General features: G+C 39.0%; 1 long non-coding RNA gene across 9 annotated transcripts in view; it reads right to left on the bottom strand.

Annotated features, from left to right (window-relative positions):
* LOC111925932 (uncharacterized) overlaps positions 1 to 25,365 on the bottom strand; it is a 215,878-nt gene that overhangs the window by 42,538 nt on the left and 147,975 nt on the right. For 5 of the 9 annotated variants that reach the window (XR_015282776.1, XR_015282773.1, XR_002862582.2 and 2 more), the window contains one exon: positions 993 to 9,906. The exons of 1 other annotated variant lie outside the window; for it this stretch is intronic. This is a non-coding gene — a long non-coding RNA (uncharacterized LOC111925932). Of the gene's footprint in view, positions 1 to 992; positions 9,907 to 18,047; positions 18,644 to 25,365 lie in introns of those variants that run through there. 3 more of the 9 variants (XR_015282775.1, XR_015282774.1, XR_002862581.2) reach the window with 2 other exon arrangements.

Genomic DNA, 25,365 nt, shown 5'->3' with positions numbered 1-25,365 from the left:
ATAGACATCCAGGCTTTAAAGACCCATGTGCTGAGAGAGTCTCACATTGACATGGCTTTAAAGGTCACATACATACTCTGCCTCAATTGAACCCCAAGGGATGCTGTGGCTAAGCACACAAGATGTTCAGACAGTACAATCAGGTTTAAATGGGCATATGGCAGAAGAAATCTGTTCCCATAGGAGGAGGAAAAGGAGAAGTAATATCACAAGCAAAATTAAGAAAAATCAGGATGACAGCATATTACTAAACTAATAGAAAGGGTGATACAAAAGGGAGGAGGTTGAGTTGCAGAGAGACACTAGAAATTAAGAAGGTAATTCTGGGAGCATGGCAATGTACTGAGTGTTCTTGCTGACCTTCAGCTGGAGGTAAATGTCATTCCTTTTGATTCATTTGGATTTTGGTATATTTCATATTTATCTAATGTTTTCAGTACAAAGCAATCTAATCTAAAAAAAAAAAAAAAAAAAAAAAGCTTGGTTTGAAAGCTTAATAAATGAGGGAGTTCACACAGAACAAAGAAGTAAATGAAGGATTATGGAATGATGTTTTGTTTCAACCTGTTTAAAGACAAACTGCTTTCATATACTGGCATCTGAATCCTTCAGACACTACTGACTCTGTCTGGCAGTCCTCACTTAGAGAGCAGAGGCCAACCTTGGTGAAAAGTTTGGACCCAAATCTGTCTATGATACCTTCTCCTTGGGTTTCCTTTCCTTGGGCTAATAAGACAGAAATCAGCCTCAGAAAGAATGAATGTTTTGTGAAATAGTTTATCTTCCTCCATGTCTGAGCCCAGCTCTAAACATGAAGCTGCAAATGCAGAAAAGCTCATTTGACCTCCAAAATACATTTTTGGTAGCACTTAGCCCTGCACTATCAATAAAAGTGTAAGGGGCAGGTCTGTGAACACCTCTGGTCTATAGGCAAAGGAGTGAAATGCATCATACTCATTTTTCACATGAGAAATTATGCAGAGGAACACAGATTCTTTTAAAAAAACTTTAATCATAACTTTACAATCATGAATATTTTTTTAAATCGATAAAGCATGAAAAAAATCACAAGACCTTCAATTTAAAAAACTCAGGTCTACAAAGTCCTTTCTCCACCTGCCTGGAACAACATCATTTTGGGGAAGACTTTTCCACATGGACATATGACAAATGATGCAAAAATTCTCTTCTGGCACCTTCTCTATTGTAGCCAAACCAGGCAGGGAGCCTTCAGTAGCCCCCATCAGTCTGGGAGCTGGCTGCTGCTGGAGCTGAATACGGAATGGGAGGAAAGCAGTCCAAAAGAGGCACCACCAGGGGACTGAGCAAGAGAGGCAAATACCTCCTGGACCTGGCTCCCAGTTCAAGCTCTCACTCACATGTGGACTCCTCCTGAACAAAGCACAGATGGCAAGTGTCTTTGCAGTGACTGGAAGAACTGGATAGGGTCCTTTTTTCCATATTTCAGTTTCTTGTGGCTCATTTGTTTCCTTTGTTTTCCGTAACAGTACATTCTAACAATATTTTAATTAAAGTCATATCTATATCCAAGTTTGACTGCATCTTAATGAAGGTTTTTTTGTTGATAGTTTGGGGTTGGGTTTTTTTGCTTTGGGTTTTTTTGGTCTGGTATTTTTCATTTATAGTTAAAATATCTAATTACTAAGGAAACTATAATGAAATCCACTAAATGTGAAACAACAAATAGAAATTCCAATTAGCAGGGGGACTGATAAAAGAATTTACATTTCCAAAGCTGTAGCTAGATACTTTTTCTTATTATGTTACCTGTTATTCATTTCATGCTATCAAAGTTCCTTTGCACAACAGAGAAGCATTTATAAATTCCAGCCATGATTCGTCACCCAGATAAGCAGCATGTGAGGGAAGGAAGGAGTCAGCAGCAACAAAACAAACCTGGGAAGTTTCAGTGAGAGTTTGTGGTGAGAAAATTATGAGATTTTTGTCCCTTTCTATTTTTCCCACCTGCCTAAATCCCATATAACTGTTTCACCCACAGGAGCACACTTAAATCCTTCAGACATTTCTGCAAATTTTGACTTTAGAGCTAGTAGAAAATAACAACAGCTCCTAAGACTCCTGTAAAATACCCCACCTGCACACGGGAAAAATTATGTCAGAGGACATCTGACTAACTGCTGCTTTCATTGATTTTGCTCCCAAGAAGTCTAATCATCTACCTCAATGTCACTCCACATTACTCTGCTGAGAAGCTGCACCTCAGCTTCTGTTTACAGACTTTTTTAATTACCAAGCATGTCTCCCACAAATGAAGGAACTATTATGCACAGAGTGACAGCACTGTCACCATCACTGCATTCAGGCAGACTCTGAAAATGATTAGCCCAACATAATGTCTTACAAAAGTGAATTGCAAGCTATCCATTAAAAATAGAACAACAAAAAAAATACCCCACTAAACCTCTTTTCAACACAACATTTAACAGAATTTAAGTGGGAAACAGCAGTTGTAATGACAATACTTCAGTGTTATTAACAGGAAACCCCTGTCTCAAAACTCAGAGGTATGGCAAATTTTAGCACTGTCAAACAAAATTTTCAGCTGATGAAAAATCAGACATATTGAAGGATTTTTCATGTTTCACTTTTCAGTGCTAATAGGCTGAGGAAAAGAAAAGATATCCTTTTCTAAACTATTACAAGAAATCCAAAACATTTTGTTTAAAGAAATAGGAAAATGTAGGATTTTGGAGGACTGTTGACTTTTGTTGAACTGCTTTTGTAGGAAACTCACTTATTTTTCTCTCTCCATCCTTTCTTTTGGTCCCTCCTCCTCTGGAGGGACTCTGGCTGGAGCAGTGGCAGGCAGGAGATTGCCCTTGCTAATGGCAGCAGTGAAGGTCAAGCCAGGATCCAGTTCCACAAGTCAATCCTATTGCTTGACACTGGGGTGGTTGGGAGTGGAGAGGGTGGCACAAGGAGCCAAACTGGCCCCTTGTTTCAAGAAAACCAAGTGCATTCTCTGAAGTAATCACATCTGGCCAGGGCATAAGTAGCCCTGCACCCTTATACTAAGAGGTCTCTTTGTGGAACCTCAGACACACAGGTGGAAGGGTTGCAGGGAGAAATGGTCCATGAGCCAGAATCAAGAAGCAGTGCCCAGATGCCCTTGACCAAGTCCTGGGAACCAGGATCTTGACATATACTGTTGTGAAAGTCAGCTATAGTTATCAATAACAATATGCATCACCAGCTCTGAAGACAGCATCAAAGAAAAATGTGGAGCTGATTTTATCCTTTTCTCAGTCCTCTTTGAATTTTAATTTCAATGTCTGCTTCATCTTTTCCTATTTTATTGTTTTGCCTCCTTTGTATTTTATGCTTGCCACTACAAAATATTGAGTAATGCCTCTGTGTATTTGTAGGAAGATGTTCTGCTCCCCAGAGCTGGCTGTAACTCAGTGGTGTGGGAACTAATTCATGTGGCCACATGTAATTTGTATAGCACTTTGGGACCCTTTTGGAAGAAAGACACTATAGAACAGTCAGATAATTTGCATTATAAAGGTTCTGGTGCCTGTTTCTTGGATTAGACTCTTTAGGTTTGTATAATGTTTCTATATCAGAAGAAATAGCAGCCAAATTGGGGGAAAAAGTATTTTCCCTGAAGTTAGATATACATTCCATATATTAAGTAATTCTATATTCATTAGGTTTCTGATTTTCCTTTTAACTTCCAAAACACACTTCTTTTCCAGATTCTCTCTCATTGTTTAAAACAAACCTTTGGAACATTCAAATTAAGGTGTTGCTTTTTGAGTTTAACATAAACATTGCTCTTTTCCAGCAGTAAACCCAACTGCAGAGGCAATTCCAGCACCCAGCTTCCCAGATCTTTAGATGAAATAGCACAGCCACTCTCTTTGATGGGAGAGTCCTCCTCTCATATCAGCCAGCATCAGTGCTTCCTACAAACCAGTATCCAGTTAGGGCCAATAAGATTGTTCTGAGGCAAAATGTTGTATTGCCTCTTCCTACAGAAAAAGTGCCTGGAGAAAAGGGGGGCTGAGGTAAATTAGAATATCTGAATAAGGGAAACAACATAAGTAAAAGAGGTGTTAATATAAAATGAACTGTGAAAAATAATTTCTGAATCCTCTGCCCTAGATGTATTACAGATAAAAAATAAGATTAGCTTCATTGACTTCAAACCCCAGTTTATGCCAGATAAGAATCTGCCTGACTTAATTTTACCCCTTACCTTTTTAAACAAGCAAATGACAGTCTCTATAGCCTCACCTTCAGCAACAGGTGAGCAGAATAGATTCTGTACCAATAATAAAAATCCATAGTTTTTATATAACTTTTAGCTTCTCTCAATAGCTTAAAAATGCCACATAGAGTGTTTTTTACCCATATTGTAACACCAACTACTTCCCTGTACAATAGGCTTATTCCAGACTTCGTTGGAATTACTCCAGATACATTCAAATGAATGTACAATTTCTCAGTATCCCTCTGACCAAAATTATATATGTGTGCCATACGGTCCTGTGCCAGCACAACACTAAACGGTCACACTTTCATGTCATTCCATATAAACAGACCATTTTCCTTTTTTAACTAATATTTTATACTGAAGAAGTTATTCAACATGATACTTCCAAGTGGGGGACACAGTCAGAACTTACACTTTAACATGTACAAAAAGAGTATCCTATTTTAAGCTGTTCTGAAGAATTCCTGCAGTTTATATACTTGCAGTGTTAGGACTGACTGGATCTGCTTCTTTATTGCATGAAAATCTAATTATTCTGCACTTTCTCCCACTTGGAGATGGACCAAAAGTCCACTGCAGTAACCACAAATCTAGCTTTGGGTCAGGACCTTATTTCATAAGAAATTGTCTGCAGTAGGACTTACTGGTGGTGCAAGCAGCTATTCAGCGTGGGTATGAATGTCACAGTCTTGTCCTGAGAATTTTTTAAAGAATTCTTCCCTAACTTATTGTGCATGTTCTAAAAGTTTGAGCAAAACCTATAAAAAAGCTGATGCTACAGCAAACTGCCCTAAGGAAATACCCCAGTAGAGAATGTGACAATGTTATCAAATAAAACAAGATAGACATCTGTTATTTAAGTTATTACAAAGCATTTGGTGTCATACTCAATAAATAATATTCCAGGAAGTTTAAATGTAATCCTGATGGACACTTAGCAAAAATAATTTTAAAATGAATAGCATATGTGGTGCATATCTGACGGTTTTCCACTCTAAAAAACGAAAGAGAGCTATTTGTGCCAGAAATTGACACTCTTCCAGTTATCGCTGTGCTCCAATACAGTATACTGTGTGCATAAAATATCCTCCAGTTTAATGTGCAACAGAAGTGGGGGGTGGGGGGGGGGGGGGGGGGGGGGGGAGTGAAAAGGAAGAGAAAAAAACCCCACCACTGCTGTGGTTAGGAATTCCAGGCTGCTGTTATTAAAGTGCCCTTCATTCACCTGCTCCATCCAAATCAACAGTGCGGTGATTGGCGCTTGCTCTTGTAAGCGGGTATTGTGTGAGCAGTGGGCAGCTGGAACCCTCCGAGAATCTTCACTTGTCAGAGATGAATCAATCATCTCAAAAGATGTCAGCATCTGCCCAAACCATTTTATATTAGAATAAATGGCAGATGGTGGTGTTTTTATATTTAATCAGTTCCACCAAATGCAGTTTCATCTCTTATAAAACTAAACCATCTGCAGTGTGTAGGTGTACAAATCTAGCTAAATGCCCACTGCAGAGCCTTTCCTCTTAAAGGTAAACTGTACATGTTTAATATTTGTCAATGCTAACTTCACTAAATTTCAAAAGCTTTAACAAACCACCCTGGTTTTAAAAACACTTTTATTTTCATTTTATATTTCAAATATTTAATATGAATGGTCCTTGCCTAACTTTTGCTTTTGAATCCTATTATGTAAACCAATCATACTTGACAGTATTAAAATACTTTCTATGCAAGATCATTCCTTCCTTCTTTCTATATAACTCCAGGCCCAGCTTCATAAAGCATAGCACAGAAAGAGGCTTAGTGACTTGTACAAGACAGAAGATCTCAACAGTGGTATAATTCAGAAAAAATAAAGGTCTCACCTGGCAGAATCAGACCTGAAAGTCTTTCTCTTGATTTTAGTCTGGCTTTTAATACTAACTCCTGTAACACCTCATAGACAATCTGATCGAGCAGACTAGATTAAATGGACAGGAAAGTGAACTGAGAACTGGAAAAACTGTTGAGATCAAAGGGCTCTGGTCAGCAGCACAAAGTCCAGTTGGAAACCAGCCATTAGTGGGATATCATGGCATTGATATCTGCAACTATACTGTTTAATTTCTTCACTAAGGACCTGGATGATGGGGTCACAGTGCACCCACAGCAAGTTTGCTGCCAGTGAGAGTGGTTGATGAATCAGATATTTCTGCTGCCATCCAGGGGGACCTCAACAGGCTTGAGAAATGGGCCAACAAGAAAGTCATGATGCTTAAACAAAGGGAAATTCTGAGTCCTGCAGCTAAGGAAGAACAACCTCATCTGCCAAGATATGCTGAGGGCTGACCAGACTGAAAGTAGATTGGCAGAAAAACATCTTGATGAGGACATAAAATTGAACACACACCCACAATGCACTCTTGCATCAAGGAAGGTGAACAACTTCTTGGGCTGCATGAGGAGGGAGTTTTGCCAGCAGGTCAAGAGAGACGATCCTTCTCTGCTCAGCACTGGTGAAAAAATATCCGATGTGCTGGATCTAGTCCTGGGCTCCCCACTTCAAGAGAAACAGACATACTGGTGCACATCCAACAGAGTCACAAGGATGGTGAAGTGACTGGAGTCCAGTTGTGCAGAAACTACTGTTCTTTATAATTTTTTTGTTTATTTTGCCCCAGCTTTTCCCTTTGTGGCTTTGCTGACAGTAGCATGAAAACACATACAAATTTCAAACAATTTCTTCAACAAAACCTTAGCTATGCCATAAACTTGCAGTACAAGATACAATTTTCCTTAGCACCATGGCAATAAACATGGTATGGCATTGTTAAATTACCCTTACTTTTCAATCCAAGAGTGGCTGTGCACTGGGGAATGGCTACAGACTACAAGAAATCAGCTGGCGTGGGAAGTACTTTGTAACCTTTCTACTTTTTCTAAAGAAAGTGAAGATGTGAAAAAATGAAATGAGACTGAAATATCCTTGAAAAGGAACTTCCCAGGGAGCCTCTAGAAATAGGGGCAGAGAAGATATGAGTGAGGTCTACCAGGTGAGGTCAAGCCAATGGCCCACATAGGCTGCACAACCCAATAGCATCAGCAGGATGGGAACAAGATATGCCAAGTACACCTTCCAGACAAAAGAAAGATCTCATCTCAGAACAGTTTACACTTTCCCTGTCTTCCATCCCACAGCGGAGAGGATCAAAAAGTGGTTTATGTTTGAAGGATAGTTCCTTCCCAGGGTTTTATCAGAAGCAGAGCCCTTTGCTCAAGGTCATCTATCCTGCTAGCACAGGGAGTAAGCAGACAGGTGCCCCCGCTGGGAAGTAGGGCACCCATCTAGGTTAACACAGTGGTTTCCACTTATAGCGATTCATGGAAAGCTTTTCTTCAGTTTCAGCCCAAGTGCATTCACAAACAGTCCACTCTGGTTTCAGTTTGAGTTATTCTGTCAAATACAGCTCATTTGAAACCAAGTGACTCCTGAAACTGCTGTTTACTGCGTGAAAATGAAAACTATCCCTATGCTGCATTGTTTAAGACTCTGGGGATTTTAGTAACTTGAGAGCTCAATACTCAAAACTCAGAGTTTTTTTCTGAGTTACTAATTTAGTTTGGGCCTTTTAGTCCCCCTAGATCAATCTCTTTTCCAAAAACTTCATATCTGTCTCTAAGGAGTTATTCAGGACATGTCTACACACTGTACAAAAGCCTAGCTTCAGTGTAGGCATCACTTGTACTTTTATGTCCATCTGTCCTCACCATACCTTGGTTCATTACAGTTTGTATTAACAAGCAGGGAAGTGGGGCCAAAAAAATCTATCATTGAAAAAGTCTCTTGTAAGGGTTATTGTCTGGGCACAAGGTCAGGGCACTGAGAAGACTCAAATCTAGGAAAAGGCAGAATGTCTGTACTGGCTGCCAGAGCTAGAGCCTGGGAATTTTCATACAGGCAGAAGAATGAAATGAAGCATTGATACAGTCCTACAGAAGCACATACTTTGCCTTGATAAAATCTCACAGATTAAGAAACTGGGAAGGGCAAGCTGAATAAGAAAGAAATAAAGACAGAAAAATGGAGAGGGCAGTGGGCCAAATAAGGAAGTAGGAACCAAATGACACCAAGCCCATGAAGAGCTGTGCAGCACAGGAAGGCTTGAACATAGACAGCTCCTAAAAGAGGGAAACAAAAAGCAAGGAGCATATATATTCTTCATTTTAGGAATATACACATTCACAGTTTTGTACATAATTACATATTTTTGTGTTCACTAACATGCAGGTACACTTATATATCCTTACATGTACAGGAGTGCATGTGTTATTTCTTGTGCTATTTCAGAAAAAAAGTGACTGATGTGCAAAGAGTGTTTGTCTGTTTGCTATCAGCTGTCATATGCCCAAAGAATAAATTGTAAACTGACTTTTCCAGTAGGACCAAGATTCTCAGAGAAGATGAGCTGACACTAGTCAGGGGCTTGGTGGGGAGGCCAAAGGGGCTAATACAGCTGTGAAAGCATAACAGGCTGCCAGACTGTTTATTGGAAAACTGCCAGGGAAGCCAAAAGAAGAGACCATGTTTCAAACCACCCAGTCAAAACGGAGCTTGGAAATTCACCGTAAGTCTGAACGCTGAGTTTAGCACCAGCTCAGAGGTGCACTACCAATGCTGTGACACATTTTAAATAACAGCTTGGTATTTGTATAAAATTCTTAGTTGATTCATTCTAAGCCACTGACAAATCGTCATTCCAAAGGGAAAGTCTCTGCAACATTAGTTTAACCAAAACTGTTATTCAAATTTTCCGAATAGATATTTCTCCCAGAATCACACAAATGCATAAACACTCTACCTACAATATCTACATGTTTAGCTGCAAAGGACTGCTGTAATTAGTCTAGCTGCAGATCATGCCACAAAGTACTGGTCTCAGGCCCTGTCCTCACATCATTGATATTAAGATACATTCAGGGCTTTTTTATTACGGTCTACAGGGATCCTCTACACAGCTTTCAAAAGCACAATGCTACAAGAATAGTACTGATCTTAGCCCACCCAACATGTATAAATATATAGCACCCATAACAAGCCAAAATAAACTATTTCATTACTCAAAATCCTAATGATATAGGTGAGAAAGTCACAAAAGGTATGGTAGAAGAGCAAAGAATTACTGACACACAGGAGTAGGAGGGTTTTCTGGGGAAAATTTGTATCAGGGATAGAAAGTACACGTGAGAAAGCATAAAGGCGTAGGCAGGGGACAGATATGAAGCTGCTAAACTAGTACAGGAGGTGAGCTGGCAGTGTAGGCAACATCTGCCTATGGGGTTAGGAATAATTCATGCGGGGCAGCTAAGCAGGAAGACAATGAGCAACAGAGAAGTAAAACAAAACTACTACTGGATCATTTAATCTACATGTCAAGACTCAACGCAATTCACAGCTTACAGATTTAGCAGCTAACACACCCCTCACTGCAAATTCATAACTGAGCCAACTGTACAGAAGTTTTCAATTTGGCTGCACCAAGAACGCCGTTTTGTTCGCAGCACGGAGCAATGCGCGAGAAGAGGGCTCTCATTCTCTGTCGCTGTCATTCTGCAATGTTCAGCACACCGATGGTGGCATCCCAACCAAAATGCTCCTGCTTTGTGCCACCCTGTGAGAGACCCAGACAGAGAAACAACGACATGGTCACGCTCTCCAGATAACCGAGACCAATTGTGTTGTGGTCATCAAATAGTTTGCCACTGGGGAGAGGAAAAGGGACTGTGCCAATTGCTTTGTTCCAACAATATTTCTTCCCAGCCTATTTTTAATGCAGTTTTAACAGCCATGGAGGACACATTATTTGGCTGCCCAACTTGGGGAACACAACTAGCAATGAAGGAGGAGGAGGAGGAACTGCAGAAGTAATGGGTATCATAAAATATATGCTGCATCATCTTAAGCAGTCTCTTTTGTAACTCAGAGCAGAAAATAGGGGTAGAAAGTGTGAATTTTGGGGCTCAGAGTATTAATATGGACTTAGTCCCACCCACCAAATGCAAATAAATTTCTCTTGGAGAAGTGGAGCTGTTCTGCATTTATACCAAAAATAAATGTGAGCAGAGCCTCATCCAACATGATAACTACTTCTTCTGCTGATTTCTTTTGGCTTGTTTCTTTCTCACCCCACAAAACACTCTGTAATGGGGAAATGAACATGGAGCTCTCCTGCAATACATTGGATGAGTGAACAGGGGGAAATCAGTTTCTTTATGATGGGTCCTAGTATGAACAAAACCAGAATGCCTAATGAGTCCTAGGATGATGAAGTTTGAGGCCAGTCTATTATTAAATTATGTTGAACTAAAACAGCTTGGTTGACTTCAGTACATTTACACCAAATTTTGCACAGATAGAAACTGTGACTAGAATATACAGAGTCTATGAAGTTGTGGAGCAGGCCCTGGAAAGTTAGAGGGATTTCTGCTTCTTCTGATAATTAGAACTAAGCTGGATCAATCTCCAATTACACAGTGCGTAAGGAAAAAGGTCGAGTACTACTAACATGGGATACGACTGAAAAATTAATAGGAAGTTTCTCTAATTTATGAGGTTTAAAAAATAAATTCTTACCAGGGTTGGAACTAAAGACAGAGAAATCAAATTTACAAGGACTTTTTAAACAAATCATATAAAAATAGCAAAACATGCTCTTTCCCATAGTATGGGGGTGACCAGCAGAACAGATATGTGGAAGATATTCTCTAGCTCAGAGTTTAATTAGAAATAAAAATGTCATACACAATAATTAGAACAGGTGTTCTCAAACTTTTTCCAAACAATTCCCTTTGAAGCAATAGTTTGCTTACCTTGCCTTATACTCCATACCTATTAAACTAAAAATATATATACATAATCATGAACAAATTCAGACTCTTACTTCCAGCAACTTATGAGACTTGATATGGGGTGTCCAGTGGGATTCTCCATGCCTCTTACAGTCCCCATCAGAGAGCCTACTTTAAACCTTCTAAATCACTGGACTATGGTAATAATTTATCAGAGGTACATTAAAGACAGGAAGAATCATCCTGTTGCCACACAGTGATGTTCCCTGGCAAATCTGAAAATAGGCACCAGGCCAGGAAGTTCTCTTATCTGGAGCACGAATTACTATAATGCTGTAAAAGAACACTGTTCAACTAACGAACTTTTGTAAGAGAATACCTTACACACCAATGCTAAAGAAAAGTGTACAAATGCTTAAAAATTCAGGAGCCATCTGCAGATGTCAGGATGGAGCATTTGAGTCACTTCAGCAAGTTACAATTCTGTGACATTCTTCATAGTGCCCATTTTTCGAGCAGATAAGGATGGCCAGGCTCTCCAGTTTGCTCCTGGCTAGGAGCTAGTGATGACTCTGGTCTGCAGGTGTCAGAGGTGGTAAGCAAGATACTGCTGCTGCCAATGGCACATTGAAGCAAAATGAGGTCCTGTGTTCAACTGGCAAACAACTTTTGGGAGCAGACTTTGCAGAACTCCACTAGCAGCAGAGCTGAAGATGGCATTTCTATCTTGCATTAGGGCCCAATAACAGGACACCTTCCAAAGCACTGATTCAGGTCTATACTTCTAACAAGAAATAAAAGAAGGACTTTACCGCTGATATTTCAGATCACTTTAGTCTGATTCCATGTCTTTATTGCATCCTACAGGGCAATATCACAAAAAGAGTGAAGCATATCAAAACACACTTGTGCCTTTATTTGTTCATTTATTTTATATTTTTACAAGCCCAGGATTTTGGAAAAATTACTTTTAAAAGGAGTGTCTGTCTGCAGGCATATGGACCCTGAGGGCTGCAAATGACAGCACACTTTCTGAATTACAAAGTTTTTGCTTAATTTTGAAACTGAAATGTCAGTCTTCAAAAAAATTTCTTTTAATATACAAATGTTAAAGAAAAAAAAATGTTTCTGCTTAATTTATACCTACTCACATGTTTAGATTTTATTTCAAAAGGAATGCTAAAACATCCTGCTAACTGTTCACCAGTAGCCATGATTTCCAGCAACACCTCTTATGCCAGTTCCCTCATGAGTAAGAAAGGAGAAATCTCACACTATGAACCAAACTTTCATGACTAATTTTCCCATTCAGAAACTCAAAGTCGAAACCTGGTTTTGCAACGCATGTAAGCCCATATTTAATTTTAAGCTCCGTTCCCACAGAATGTATTTAAAGTTTAAAATTTTGCTGAATGGTGATTGCCACAAGTACATCTTTAGTGCTCCGTTGAATCAAGTCACAAATGCTGATTAAGTTGGAAAACTAATTTGTATCACAAGGAGCTTGAATACAATCTATAAAGGCATCTACTTTTTAAGGTCAGATTGTAAGGTCTGATACACAGTTCCTCTCTGCAACATCTCAGAAAATGTATACACACATCTGCCAAACTGGGATGCACATCTGTGGCCACTCCTGGTTACTACACAGGCAGTGTAGATCAGATTCACATCGCATATGCATGCACATTTCCTGGCTCCCTTCAGTACATGACCTACTTGAGCTTCCTCTGTGGAAGGGTATGGTTTAAGAAGCAAAGGTCACGAATTGCCCTCTTTATACTACACACCCTGCCCACAGACAGCAGGTGTATCTATGTAAGCTCCCCTGGAACATTCTGTGCTTGCAGCCATTGCAGCAGACATTTTGAAATAGGTTGTGCAAGCCAACACTTACCAGAAATTATAACCACAACATTAGAATAAATTCTAAATGTCCAGGACATTCCCTTTGTCAGCTACAGAACACAAAAAACTCTCCTATGATTTTACCTCAGTGCCATTCCCATCGGCTTAATGAGATTATACAGCAAGCAAAACACATCAAGGCTGGACTCAAGATTTGTAGGAGGCACTCAACGTGTCAGCTCCCACAATAGGAAAAAGTATTCATCAGCTTTGCAGGAGACCTTTGTGTGTATCACAATGCCTCCTACATCAGTGAGCAAGCCTCTCCTATCACCTACCGCATGTATGTAAAATATACACTGCCTCCCGTCCTCTGAGCACAATTTGAGGAGCAAAATCATCTTGCCTTCTGTCAACCCCAGCTGGGCAATAAAACCTCTTATTGCCTCACTCCTCCTTTGGCCTCCTCAGACAGCAGTGTTCAGATTTCTCTGTGGTACTACATCAGTCACCATTATCTGCCTTCAACCTTTGCTAGATCTATTACACATCATCCTGTTAATATGTTCACAAAAATAACTTTCCATCCCTGGTCAGAATTCAATGCATATCAAAAAGTCCTATAAAAGGAATAGAGCCATCAGACATCACATCATCCTGAAACAACCCCAAAAAAACAAGTTGGCTTTTTAGAGGAGACAATAGCCTTTGAACTTGGTAATTACCATCTATTCCTGATGATTCTACATAGGAAAAGCCACAACCTCCCCTGTTCATAGAGGCTGCAGATGTAAACCCTTCATTATCACTTCTGCTATATAAATGTTCTTTTGCTTTTTCATGTATTTAACTTTTATAATGGCAAAGAAACTCAATGTTTAAACCAGCTTTAATTATATATTTTCCTGAGTGTGTTGAGTGACTAACTTGTCTAAAAGGCAGAAAAGTTTGCACAAATGGGTTTCAACACACTACTTCTGACCCACAGAACTATTTCTCTCACAGGGCACAGTAGACAAAGAAAGAAGACAGAGTGTTTGGCTCACAAAAAAAGAAAAAACACCAAAAAAACCCCAAAAACAACAAAATACCAAAACACAAACACACAAAAAAACCACCAAAGATAGATAGAGTTTTCAGGAATCCAGTCACAAAGATAATTTTTGTAAAGATTACCCATGGCATTGCAGCCTGAGAGGACTACATAACTGGGCCAGGCTCCTTTCAAGGCTATGCATCCAAATTGACCCTAGTGTCCAGGACAATGTAAGATTCATAAAACACAAAGCCACTTTTGCTCAACTCCTACATAATGTGCTTTTTGCAGTGCATTAGATTTTACATGTAAAATTACTGTCTTTTTAAAGACACTTAAGCACTTTAATCTTCAGAAAGCCAAATACCTTTAAAAGTCTGGCCCATTATCAGTTGGAAGGAAATTGGTAAAAGCAATTTTAGTCATTTGTTTCTTTTCTCTGTTCATCATCAATAAATTTTTTTCATATATCAGCCTAATTTAGACTGCATGGTCTACTGAGCTGGGAATATGTTTTCACATTTATAGGGTACCCCAAAATTTGTGGCATTAGATGTGTTTTTATAATAATAAGTAAGGGAAAAAAATCAATTATTTCAGCAAAATTATACTTTCTTCTCTCAAGGAATTGATATTAAGGCCTCCAGCAATAGCTGATATTTCCTTTATCAACACCAGAACCTCCAAAAAATCCTGGAAACTGTGCACGTGTTTCCATAGTGTGTGTACTTCAGACTCTTGGAAAGTAATAAAGCATTTCAATGCAGGATATCTCTTGACTCCTTGCTTACATAAAGGCACTCTGCTTATCAGTGCAACTTCTTACATTCACATGGCTAAATCATTACTGTATCTCATGAGGTTTAATAGGACCAAGGGCAAGGTGCTGCACCTGGGTCAGGGCAAATCCCAGTACCAGCACAGGCTGGGGATGAACAGAGCCAGAGCAGCCCTGCTGAGAAGGACTTTGGGGTGCAGGGGGGTGAGAGGCTGGACATGACCCAGCCATGTGCTCTTGCAGCCCGGAGAGCCAAATGTGCCCTGGGCTGCACCCAAAGCAGCGTGAGCAGCAGGTGAGGGAGGGGATTCTGCCCCTCTGCTCTGCCCTGCTGAGACCCCACCTGCAGGGCTGCATCCAGCCCTGGGGTCCCAGTGCAGGAAGGACATGGACCTGCTGGAGTGAGTCCAGAGGAGGCCACAAAGATGACTAGAAGGATAGAGCAACTCTGCTATGAGGAAAGGCTTTAAGAAATGGGTTTGTTCAGCCTGGAAAAGACAAGGGTTAGGGATGACCTAATTCTGACACTACAGTACCTGAAGAGAGACTACAAGAAAGATGGACTTTTTACAAGGACAAATAGTGAGATAACAAGAGGGAATACCCTCAAACTGATACAAAAAGTAGGTTTAGATTAGACTGAGGAAGAGATTCTTTACTGTGAGGGTGGTTGAGGTGCTGTAACAGGTTGCCTAGAGAAGTTGTGGATGCCTCATTCCTGGAAGCATTTCAAGTCAGGTTGGACTGGGCTCTGAGCAACCAGATCTATTAAAAGGTGTCCCTGCCCATGGCAGGCAGGTTGAAACTGGATGACCTTTAAGGTCCCTTCCAAACCAGGCTATTCAACAGCTTCATGATAAGGCCATTGCATCAAATGGTCAGGATATGCACAAGTGCAATGCACACAACTTTTGTTTCACCATAAATTTCTTTGAAAACTTATATAGCTGCTGTACCTACCTTTATGTAGGCCTTTCGTTCTTTCAGCTTTTTAAAGTGCTTCTCTGGCCCACATTGCACAATATATAAAGTGTGGTTTTATGCATACAGCATAGGCTCTAGTGGCATGCATGTAAAATGAATGCAAAATATGCAGCCAAGATAAACTCTGGCAGATCCAGAAAGTGGGGCAGAAGAAATCACTTTGCTCATTATCTTTAAAATCTCTTCCATTAGATAACTATATAACCAACCAATAGAGGGAAAAAAGCACTTTTCCTTGCCAGACATGCATTTTCCTGTAACTGAGCAGAACTTCACAGGATGCCTACTCTCTATTTGAATCTTTAGGAATTCATTGCTTTATTCACCCATTTCCATAGAACAAGGCCACTAAATAAGGAGACCCACCAACCTTTAGAATTAAGGAAAAATATGGATAACACAGAAACAGGCAGGGCTTTTGGTGGCATGAAAGGACATCTCTAGCTAGCTAGCAGGAATAGCCAATATATTCCTGATCCTAAGTGCAATGATTTTAACAGCTGGTCTCACAAAATAGATCCCATGATTAATACATTTGAAACAAACCTGAGTTGCTAGATTAGGGCACTCTGTTCAGCAGTGGGAGCATTCGTTAAATTGCACATCAGATACCCATTGTCTGAGCGTGGTCCTGATAGTCACATTGTAAAGCTGATTCTCTAATATTCTTGGGATGCAATGTACTGAATTTTTTTCATCATTTCCTCTACATGTAAACTGATCTCCTGCGTTGAAGCAGTACTATTTAAAACAAAAGGGTTTGATTTATAGCCAGTCCCCAGCCTCATAAATCACACCTGCAGTGTGGTGCTCTGAGCTCCCTGTGTTCTGCCAGCATTTACGTTTTATAAATGATTTGGGTTTACCTCCCATTGTGATGGAGACTAATACAATTGCATTCTACTCTCCCAGCATTCACTCTTGCTGTTGCTCATTATTCCCACTGGGAATTCAGACCTAGTTTTTGCAAGCTCGTCAGGGGGGAGGGGAGCGGAGGTGGTGTGGGTTTGGGTTTTTTTAAATTAAAGAATGTTGACTTAAAAATTTATGTTTGCATTCTGTAGCTTTTTCTATCACTAGACATACTATGCAGTGGATTTTTTTTCTTCCCTATTGACTTTGCTTATATTTAGGCTCCCATTTGCTAAGCTAATGATCTGGAATTTAAGCAGGACAGCAGCTTGAAATGTTCAATACACAGAGTATTTGACCTTCAGAGTAACCCAGGTATGCAGCCTTTCTAAAAACTTCATAAGAAGCTTAAATGAACATCTAAAAATAAGTAAAGAATGAAAAAATAATGACTTAGCTCCCCAAAAGACTAAGTGCAAAGATTTTATTTTTAACTCTCAGAATCTAGTGAAATGCCGAAAAGATGCCTATATAATACTTTGCAATTATGTTTAAAGCTCTCTGTACTCTATAGCTCTAAAGTATATTAAAACACTATAACAGTTCTAGTTGGCTAAGCACAGTTCAGACACTTGGAGATAACAAGACTTGCTCCTTAGAGCTGACAGCCTTAAGTCTTGATGCAAGGAATTATTCCTAAGTCATAGCACCATGTAAGTGAGATTGATGGGATTTGTCTCCATGCCTTGATTTCCTCTGTATCAAAACAATCAGTGATTCAATTAATGACTATCATCACTGCCTCTTTTTTGGTTAAATACTACTATTACTGTACCCATAACCAACAGAGAACCAACTGTAGCTTGAGATTGGTAAAAGCCACAAATCTAAGTTACGCTTCTGTCACAAATAACCAATACAACTTCATTTCTGTTTTGGAGCCCGGTCTTCTGAGCATTTAAATTGCAGCCTGTTATTTGATGAGTTGAAAAATTTAGACTTGAGATTTGAAAGGCTGCAGTACATGTCAATGCATGCTGAGATAAAACTTAGACCTAAATTGTTGCAAAAATATTTCTAAAATTAATAATAGTTATTCAGAAAAGCTACTCCCTTTCCAACATAATCTAGAGGTGGACTGGTATGTAGACCTGTTCCAGTTCAATGAAGGATTAAGCTAAACACTACTATTAAAAGTAGATTAAGTGAAACCAGAAGACATTTTGATTCCTGAATTAGAACTGTCCACACATGCACTTATGCAGGAAGAGCTTTTGTGCTTTAAATGCAAACCTTACTTTCATCCAAATTAACTTTCAAATGAAGGCAGCAAGCCTTGAGTTATTGTGCCCATTGTCTGAAAATTGATATAAGAAACTTGTATGAAAAGTAGGATACTGAGGTTCATAGTGTGGGCATAAAAATAATCAATTGCAACAATTCTTGCTAGGTAAAAAACAGCCTAATTTTTAGAACCTCTATTGCCTTTATTTATATGCGACTGATTGTGTACAAAACAGTGATTCTGACAAGTGCTTACAAAACAGAAGTTAGTGAATTCACACATTGTGAACAACTGCTTTAATTCTCTAGCAGTTCAAAATTCTACTTTATTCTGGATTAATTACTGAGAAGTAAACAAGTTTGTAATGTCAAAATTTGTTACCTCAAGTTTAAATTTCTTGGGTTTATAATCGAAATATGATAGACCCATGAGAAGTGACAGTAACTCTGCAAATACTGTCCATTTGATATTTTATCTTATTGCAGGAAAAGGTAGAAAAAACACTGCATGAACTTCACCCCGTATTCCAATTATTGTTTGATCCACAAGTTAGTTTTACCATCAGATTTAGCTGCAGTAAAAACTAATCATCTAAATCCTGGTACACATGCATAAGGTTAAATTACATCTTGCTGTGTAGCCTTGTGCATGTAGCTCCATACACAGTAAGTCCTCTACCATGATTTATTTTATGAAACATCTTCATACGTATATTCAGGAAATAGGTCCAGGACCATGAGCTTCATTCTGAAGTAGCTTCACATGCAATCATGTCCACTGAAATATTAGAGAATTTTATTGCAGGTTTGGTCCACTGTTATTGCAAGTCCATTTGATCCAGCTGCATAGTCATGACATATAACATATCCATATACATTTGTTTCAAACAATCCTAAAATTCTGATATTTCTTCCTGAAGGCAATGTCTTTATACAAGGTGCTATCAAAAACAAACTTCCCATTAAAAATGTTTATGTTAAAATAAAGAGGGTTTGGTTGAATCCAAAAAACCTCCTCCACCATCAAACTTCAAGTTTCAAGCTTGATTTAAATATTAGCAAAAAAAATAAAAAAAGTTATTGCCATCTTTCCACTAAGGAAAAAGGCACTAAATGTTCCCCAATGTCTTCAATGAATGAAACTCATTTCAGTGAATGTAGCTATGTTTCAGTCAATGGCTTTGTTTATAATATAAAGCAGAAACTAAAAGCTATATCTAGAACACTGATAAATTAATCAAATCACCTCTCAGGTATTGGCACAATCAATTTAAAGGAAATGACTAAATTTATGTTTCCTAAATTTCCATTTGCACACACAACAGCAGTAGCTGAAAATGTGCAGTTTCATTTGCACTCAGTTTTGAGTTCTTCACAGACATTTCTGAAGACAGGTATCTAAAATTTTGCTGGAAATTTGCTCTCCTACGATTCCCTACATGCTAGGATTCTTGACATAGGCTATCCATCTGTTTTCTGAGTTAATCCTTATATAATAAAAAGTCTTGAAATCCACTATGTTATTGGAATCCAAATGTTTGTTCCAAATGCTCCTGTAATAGAGCTGATATTTTGAAAATACATTTAAATATCCAGATCTAGCAGAAAAGGACTGCCTATTTCCACTTCTGCAGCTCATTTACCCCTGGGAGAAGTCAATAAAGAAAATTTAACCAAGAAACCTGCCAAATAAATATCTGATAGATCCATTAATATATAATAATAATCAATAAAGAGGGCTTTCCTGGAAGTGAATGGCTAGCTGGAGGAACCATTAACTGTGAGAAATTTCCAATGCAGAATGCAATCTGATCGTTAAAATACTTACTCATTATCAAACCCTATTCTTACAAAATAATCTTGATTTGGGTGAGCCAGATGTAACATCCTGTTTAAGTACCATTACATACCTATTGATCCCTAGATACACTAATAAAGTAGCATTTTTTAAACCATTTGTGAAGTTTTGAAAATACTACTTATAAAATTACTTTAAAAGAATAAATAAATGTTTCCCTCTTAAGAGCTTCTTTAAGTTGAGTTCTACGTTCCCATGGATACACTGTGTTGGTCCTATAATGGTCTTGCTTCTGCACAGTAAGCAGCAGGGAAACAAGACTAACCCCCAACATTTCCACAGCCTTAGAGCACCCTCATTAGCTAGGTGCTGCTCCAGTGCTGCCCAATGGAACACACCTTTTTTATCTTTTTCATTCTGAGAAAGAACTAATTCTTGGTCAAGGCCCCATAGTTGATCTCAGCATAAAAAAATATGCAACTGTATAATTTCTCCATAATACACCCCAGGTGCATTTCTCTGGCTAGTTCACACAGTGCCAAGTGGTTGCAAATTAGTTATCATTATCCTAGTTCATTTGTACAACACTAAGCATCATCATCCACCTCCCCACCAGAAATATGAAGTTTTCCATTCATTCACAGCACCCTGTTTTCTAGAAGAATTCTTAGAACAATGGAATGGTTGTCAACGTAAATAACAATCAAATACCTCTGCTCTGAAAAAAATTACTTATTCTGAGATGTTGCATGAATCCCATATTATCCAGCTGTGCAGAATAATTCTCTGATGCTAGAGGTTTGTTCTGCTTTCTTGTTCTTTGAGGAAGATGATAATTGTGGTCCCCAGATAAGTCTCAAAGACATTTTTAAGGAAAGTGATTGGCAAAGAGAGAGCAATCTTGGAAGAAAAAGAAGATATTAAAAAAGATAACTTTCTTTAGATGCAAAGGAGGCAGAGAAGAGTAACTAGTGGAATACACAGGTTTTCACCTCTATATCAATACTTCAGATATAGCTGAGGTAGTCTGATCAGATGTGGTGAGTCTGCAAATGCTGCAAAACATCCAAGAGGCAGAGATTATTAACAGCAGCATTAGAAATGTAAAAGAGGGAAAATGGGGTTAAATTAATATTAGCTTTCAAAATAACATTAAAACATCTCAAGAGAGAATACAGTTAAGAGAAATCCTATCTTCAGGGTGAGGTGAACTAGTGACCTAACAGATGTTTTCTACAAGATGTTTTCAGATGAGTAACAGGTTCATTGCTGCACTCAGAGCAAATTAAATTTTCCCTAGACTAACATCTAAGATTGCTGCTGGTCTTTCTAACATTCATCAAAACTCCCCTCTCATCTGTTTCATAAAAAATTCATCACCTGTTTTCTAGATTCAGAATGGCCAGCAAAGTTCAATGTAAAGTTCTTTCTAATTAAAATATTATTGTTAAGCTCAATATGATAATCACTACTGAATTCACACTTTAAGGTATTCCAAGTGATGCTGCATCTCAATTACTGTAAAGATAGTCTCTGCATCCTGCACCACCACCATCAACACCATTGGTTTTGCTGTTTAGTGTCTTCATTCAAGTTTCACATAGCCTCCTCAGCCTTGTTGCTATTATCACCCAAACCAGTACATTGGACTCTGATAGTGCCTGTGCTTTCAGGATACTGTGCAGAACAAACCACTCTCATGGCCAGTATCTGGAGAGCTGTGACACTGCTAGATGTGAGCTTGGCTCAGTGGCCCCATCAGCCCCATCAATACACATCCAGTGGCCATGTGAGCAGCTATGCGATGTAGCAGCAGTCATTTCAGAAGAATCATTGACTGACTTACTGCACAGACACAGAACTGACAATTATATGAACTAACAGCTTCAGTTTGCTTGGTGTGATCAGTTCAAGCTACAACGCATTCATGACGGGAAAAGTTAGGAGCAGCATGACCAAGCCTAAACCACAGCTTCCATTTTGTGACACAAAGTCTTCCAAGAGAGATTTTCTGTCAAGGTCAAATAAAGCATCTTAAAAATCATTTTCATTGGTTAATCTTAAAGGTGCACTTTCTGACACAGGGAAAATATTTTGGCTGAGAAAAGTATGGAACAATTAAGTGGAGCAGCTGCTTAGTGGGCTGAGGATCCTTTGCCCTGAGCAAACTCCCTGCATCTGGAAGGGAGTCTACCGAGTATTTGTATATAACCCATACCTAGGTCTGAGTTTTTGCTGTCTCACATAATGGGTATTTATATCCATGCAAAGACTGAAACATGGTCACTCTGAGCAGATTTTTACAGCCACTTTGCAGCCCACAGAGCAGGACAGTGGAAAGCTGGTTGCCAAAGCCAGCACTGCAGATATTACATGCAGTAAAACTTTTATTTACAGTATATTTTTCCATGCCCTTCCTAATCCATTTTTTTTCCTTCATTCTGGATACAGGAATGGTTTATTTACTTTTCATATCTGTATCCTGCCTGAAAAAGATACATCACTCTTTAAAACTGATAAAAAACTAAGTGACACTGAAGTGGTTTTGTGAAACTTATCCAAGTTCTTCAGTACAATTGACGTGTTTTCCTTTTAACATAGATATGGCAGAGTTGAATAGACTCCCTGGAGACTCCACAGTTATTTTCAGTAGCAAAAAGAGCCCATCCCAAACATAACTTCCAATCTGTCATCCCTCCTTGAACACTAAAAAGAGCCTCTTCCTCTTATGCACTAAACCAACTCTGTACAACAATAACACCTCCAACACTCCAATACCACCTGAATTATTTTCTTAGATATGTATTCCAATGCCACAATTGCTCCCATGTAGATCAAGTCAGAAGGACTGTACACTGCCTTTTTCCAAAACCTACCAATATGGGAAGTTACACTGGGAGATACACATTTCTGCCAGGAGCAGCATATAGCATCTTGGAATTTAAAAAAAAAAAAAAAACACTAAGGAGGAAAGGATGCAGACAGAAGGAAACAGAGATTTAATACAAGCTAGAAAGTCTGGGGAGTCCTCTCCAAAAAAACTAATTTTTAAAATAAAGCACCAACTCAGTAGTAGTTCTACGTAACAGAAAAAGTTAAAGGTAAAAACAGAGAATTTACACTTTGTTTTGGTCAGTGATTCATATTTGTACAGGCAAGCAATTAAGAGCATTTCCCACCATTAGTCTTTTAAGCCATTAGTATAGATAGAGGATCTCTACAGTTTTGGCAAAGTTATGGTTATTGTGGAAGAAATAGCTTTGGTTTTATGACAGTAACTCTCTGTACATATTCTCATTAAAGTCTTAAGCTTCAACAATAAAGTTTGTAGACTATTTTCATGGCGTTATTATTTCTTGTAGGACTGCAAGACTACTCGAAAGAAAATAAAACAATTAAGATGCACTGTTTGACTGTGATCACTCATTCAAGCAAATGCCTCATTTACAGAACTTATTCACATTTCTCATTCTCCAAGTTTATGTAACAGTGTGCTCCCTCTTTCCAAAAATTTGCATGCAAGGTCAGAAAATTTTTTCTCCTACTAGGAACAAAGTCCTACCCACATACATATTAAAACCTTTTAAATATTTTTCCAAAAGGAGATGGGTCTTGGGATAAAACACGAGACTTGAGAGGCCGAAAGACTGCATACAATTCTCTTGTGAAGCAGGAGACATGATGCTCTGACAGCACAGCCAGCCCTTGAGCATTAGTGTAGGTCTGCAACCCAACCTGTGTTCAGTCCTGCAGCACAGCTGCAGTCCTGGGGGGCATTTCCCCAAGCCCACAGTGTCAGGCTGGTCACTGCCTCTGACATCCCTGGCACCAGCCCTTACACTACTCCTCGAGCCCCAGCCCCGCTGCCAGGGGCTGAGCAGCCACAGCACCCAGCAGAGGCACCATGATGGCACCTGGAATGGAAAACAGGATCTGAAGCTTAACGTGCCCTGGCAGACAACAGAGACAATTAAAACCAGTGATATGATGTGTGTGCACCTATACAGAAATCATGGCAAAGGAAGAGAAATGCAGTGTGATCCTGCTATCTCTGCTCAAAGACCAACTTTGTTGGGACTGTATCAGTCAAAAAGTAACAAAGACATAGTATTTTGCTGTCTTAAGATATTTCTCAGTTCCATGGCACATGCATTCAAAAGATAACAACTTTGGTTTCTTATTACTATGAATGCATTAAGCACAGCATCAAAAGTATTCCTGAAACCATTTTGTTTATCTTCTGGCATTGAATTTGATATGACTAGAAACAATTCAAAATTTGTTAAAATAATTTCTAAGCCAAATATTATCATCATCAAAGTTCATACAAGCGCTCATGCCCATGCAGAGGAAAAATAGGAATATCATATTATATTTGTCATGATTATTGATAGTAAAACATTTTAGGACAGGTTGTAAGAACAACTGAGAATGGTAAGGAATGGTTGTATAATTAAATTTCATAATTGACCAAGTGGACTTAAGACAGCAAGTACATAATCTCATTCTGGTTTTTAAATTATTATTTACATGGACTTAACTGTCCACTATTAAATAATGTCATATAACCACTGACTAAAAAAAGCAATTGATCAGTTGAACAACATAGGAAGGTTTATCATCTGTATGCAACATTGGAGACTTTTTGCAGTTTGAGTACCTAAAGTGCCAAATGTGTCACCAAAGGAAATGAATTAGAATTCATTTAGCTGTCTCATTCTAGGATTGCAGTCTAATATCAAATTCTCCCTGATGTCTTCCTATTCCTATTGCTCACTGAGGCCAGACAGGAGGTTCAAGGGACAGGTAATTTATTTTGCAATCAGTATTGACTTCTTGGTCTACAGTTTATCATCAGTTTTATTTTTTCAATGGGAGCAGTGACCAAAAAGAAGACATGACTTGGTGTCTGATCAGCTCAAAGAGGCAATTCATCCTCTGACTACTAAACACAACATAGAATATTAAGAATCGACTTTTGCAAGCACCAGCTGATAATATCTTTGCTACAAACTGTTGTGAAATGTACATTCCCAGTGTCCCTACTAAAAGCCATTTACTAGTGTTCATCCTACTTCCTGGAATCTTCACACTTCCTCCTGGGAGAAAAAGCCTCAATACAACCTTTCCTCCAGCACGCTACAAAGCTACACCACCAAGAATCAAAACAGTTCTCTCACCTATTCTCTGCTGTTAGTTTCTTAAAAGTGGCACACAACGAACTGCTAACACCAAAAGCAACATTCCCAAAACCAAGACTGGATAATAGATTTTGGTCAATGCCTTGAGGCCTTTGAATAACAAGATGTCATCAGCCCTGATCAGGCAGCCACAGAATCAGTCAAGAATGGCTGGCATTGGAAGGGACCTCTGGGGGTCATCTGACCCAAACACCTTGCTCAAGAAGAGCTACCTGAATCGAGTTGCCCAGGACCATGTCAAGATGGCTTCTGAATACCTACAAGGACAGAGACTTCAAAGTCTTCCTGGGAAATCTGTAAGTGACCATATTCACCATGAAAAAGTGTTTGCTGATGTTGTGATAAGACCTCCTGTGCTCCAGTTTGTGCCTGTTTGAGCCCATAGCCTGCTAGAAAGATGACAGTGAGAAACTACCTGGAATACTACTGACGAGTTGGAAGACAAGAAGGCTTTGCTAAATGAGAAGATTTTAAACATGTCTATGCACAATTATAGGCTTC

The sequence above is a fragment of the Cyanistes caeruleus genome, chromosome 2 (genome assembly GCF_971803275.1).
Source record: "Cyanistes caeruleus chromosome 2, bCyaCae1.hap1.1, whole genome shotgun sequence".
Classification (NCBI taxonomy): Eukaryota; Metazoa; Chordata; class Aves; order Passeriformes; family Paridae; genus Cyanistes; species Cyanistes caeruleus.
The sequence above is the reverse complement of the archived record's forward strand: the minus strand, read 5'-3'. Positions and strand labels throughout refer to the sequence as shown.